Source organism: Montipora capricornis, chromosome 9 (assembly GCF_036669925.1).
Source record: "Montipora capricornis isolate CH-2021 chromosome 9, ASM3666992v2, whole genome shotgun sequence".
Lineage (NCBI taxonomy): Eukaryota > Metazoa > Cnidaria > Anthozoa > Scleractinia > Acroporidae > Montipora > Montipora capricornis.
The window spans coordinates 47,338,687-47,341,905 of NC_090891.1; the positions used below are offsets into that span (position 1 = coordinate 47,338,687).

Sequence of the window (3,219 nt, forward strand, 5' to 3'; positions counted from 1 at the left end):
CAAAAAGGGAGTTAAAAAAAAAAAAGGTACAAAACCACTCCATTTTTGGAGTAAAATTCACTCCGGTAATGCTTAGTCCGTTTTTGGAGTAAAATGTACTCCTATATCTTTTACTCTTTTGTTGGGGTAAAAGTTTACTCCAGTATTGTTTACCCCTCCTGTGGTGTAAAATTCGCTCCAATACAAGAGTAATTTTTATCCTTCTATTGGAGTGAATTGAACTCTTTAAATGGAGTTCAATTTACCCTTGACAGAGTTAAATTAACTCCAAAACTGGGGTGAGACAAAAAGGTACAAAAGCACTCCTTTTCAAGAGTAAAATTTACCCTCTTAAACTTTACTCCCCTTGTCAGAGTAATAATTACTCTTTCTACAGAACACATTCACCCTCACTAGATCTACTGTACCTTCATTTATAGTCAGATTTCTCATAAAACCATGAAAAGTTCATTTTTTTAAAATATTATGTAAAGAAAAGACCAGGTTTACAATGAAGCATCCAATACTGGTAATTTTAATCATAAGATTGCAAAGAATGCACATGGATATGCATGATAAATACAATCTGTATACACATACAAATACATCACAAAAATCAAAGCTATCTTTATTCTAATTATTTGGGCAATAATAAAATGGCAATCAGCTGAATGTGTTCTTGCCTTAAACAAAGATAAATTGATTGGTTTGTGTTTTGATTACAGATTATAACAATGAATGGCTGCAAAATAACTTCAATTACAAAAACTAAAGCATACAACATACTTGGATAAATGTGACTCAGTATAACAAAATGGGTTTTATGTACATGTAGTACAAGTCAGTTCTTACAGAAAGAAGTCAAACGTAAAAAAAATGGAACATGCCTTAGGATAACTGATGCAAAAATTTTGCCATCGTTGACCTTTACCAATGTGTTCTTTTTTTCTCCAACAGAATTGTTTTCAAAAAGAGAAAAAAAAAAACACAGAACTTAGGCTGATAATTAACATTAAGAAAAAACTAAAAACTTTTTGTTTCCAAAAAGAAGAAAAAAAACCCCTGAGATTAAGCTGATAATTAAGTATGCTCCCAGCAAAACAATTACAGTGAATGCAAGTTTTAACAAAACCTTGCTTTCTGCCACAAGGTAAATGTCTCTAGTTCAATTAGTGTGCCAGAAGCAACAATCCTTGCAAATGTTGTTTTTAGAACCTCTCCATTGATTGACTCATCATCCTTAAAAGTAATTAAAGAGAATAATGATTAGTATCACCCCTTCCAAAATTAAGATCATTCGACAATATTCTAACAAAATAGGAAGAGAGCACAAATCTAATACATCCCTAAACCTGAGAAACAAAAGACACCAGCCACCAGTTTTGGTGTACCAAATAAATGGAACCACATGTAATACCGGTACTTGCATGAGATTATATCTGTAACATTGTTCTTGATTCATTGAGTAACTCAGGTAACTATCAAATTAATTTTGTCATAATGATAAAAGTACACATATAGTCAGGCCTTCTGATATTACGCGATGGTGCGATTTCGCACAATCGACCTCAAATCGCATCCGATCGCACAATTCACGAAAAATCGCATAATTCACAAAAGGACGCACAAAATTCATAAAATGAAACATAAATCAACACGTTTCTTAGAAATTCCTGCATAAATACGCCATTTTTAAGATGATATATCTTGGAAAAAGGCTAAAAAACCTTCGTCACCTTCGATTTTGTAAACATTCGAAGTTCAAGGCGTTATTTTTCATGTCGAGGACCTGGTACGAGTCTCCTTCCATTAGTGCAACACAAACACGTCCTTATATACACTCCACTGAAATGACACAGTTGCCTTCTCTAAGAGAAGAGATTTGTGAAAAATAAGCGAAGTTGTAAGTTTTTCGGCAAAATGTAGTTTCTTTCGTTGAAAACTGATAAAAACTTACTCATAGATAAGTTTGTTGTGAAAACGCTCGCTTTTTCTTCGACGAAGAAGGAAGTTCCCACCTTCCGCCCAATCTGACAGCTCACGATCGACCAAGAAAGTACCTCACAGGTACGCTCCACGGTTACGATGGACCGATGTTTTTCTCGTCGTGCAGTATTAGGGCCTTTTATACGAGAGAAAATAAGCCGCGGCTTACTCTGGCCACGGTGTACAAAATACGCAAAAGGAACTATTTATACGAATATATATTCCCAGGTCAATATAAGCCGCGGCTTGAAAAAGACGTGAACGTAGATTTTGTACCATTTATACGGGGTGAACATTCGAGTCTTCTGTAAGCCGCGGCCAGAGAAAGCCGCGGCTTATTTTCTCTCGTATAAATGGGGGTATGGCCCTATTATGATTGACCATCTTCGGAAGTTCGTGGTTGACAAGCACCTTGATCATTCATTTGGCATGTTAGCTGTGTCCTTTCAACTTTTATAAACGTGGAGCACCGGTAGTGCAGAAGACCTCATTTTTTTTATTTATCCTAACTAATGGCGATCGAGATACATAATTACTGTTCCTTTGTGTTCAAAATGTCTTTAGGGCAGCAAAAAAGTGTTTTTCTTAACCTGAAACCTTATAAAACAAGCTTAAAATTGCTGAGAAAAAAATCGCATAATTTACATTATTTATCGCATAATTGGCCTTTCTAATCGCACAATCTGCCCTGAAAAAATCGCATAATTTGCATTTTTTAATCGCACCCTATCAGATGGCCTGTATAATAGTGGTGGAACTCATGGAACAAATCTTGAAAATATATTGCCAGATGCTTTCTTTGTCTTCAACACTTTTCCAAAAAAAATTATGTGTGATGAGGTATTTAGAATTATCTCATTTAACAGTATTTCAAATTTTAAACTGAAAGCAGATATTGGGTGAGACAATGGATAAATGAAACTGCAGCATCATCTTCCGCTAATCGCTAGGCATTACTAGTCTATACGTACACAGGCCTGTAACTCAGACAGTGCTTTATAATTATTTTATTGCAGTGACTGTCAAGAATTAGTTGTTAAAGTGTAATTTATGCGAGTTATTTGTAAATATCTATATGCATCACTTGTTTAAAAGCAACAATCAGCTTCTAAGTCTTTCAGACTTTCAGGTGTTTGACTGCATTACAGGTTTTTTACAGAAACATGCATGCCTCAAAGGAATTTTTTCATTGCACCAACCTTTTCTTTTATCTGAGGGTTTTCTCCAACTCCTCTTCCATAGATGATGCATGTA

At 34.9% G+C, this 3,219-nt stretch overlaps 1 long non-coding RNA gene across 1 annotated transcript in view; it reads right to left on the reverse strand.

The window, feature by feature from the left end:
* Nucleotides 1-495: 495 nt before the first annotated feature.
* LOC138015614 (uncharacterized) overlaps nt 496-3,219 on the reverse strand; it is a 4,157-nt gene continuing 1,433 nt past the window's right edge. Inside the window, exons 2-3 of the long non-coding RNA XR_011125589.1 lie at nt 3,165-3,219; nt 496-1,218 (exon numbers count right to left, since the gene is read on the reverse strand). The exon at nt 3,165-3,219 is cut by the window's right edge and continues 137 nt beyond it. This is a non-coding gene — a long non-coding RNA (uncharacterized lncRNA). The remainder of the gene's footprint in view (nt 1,219-3,164) is intronic.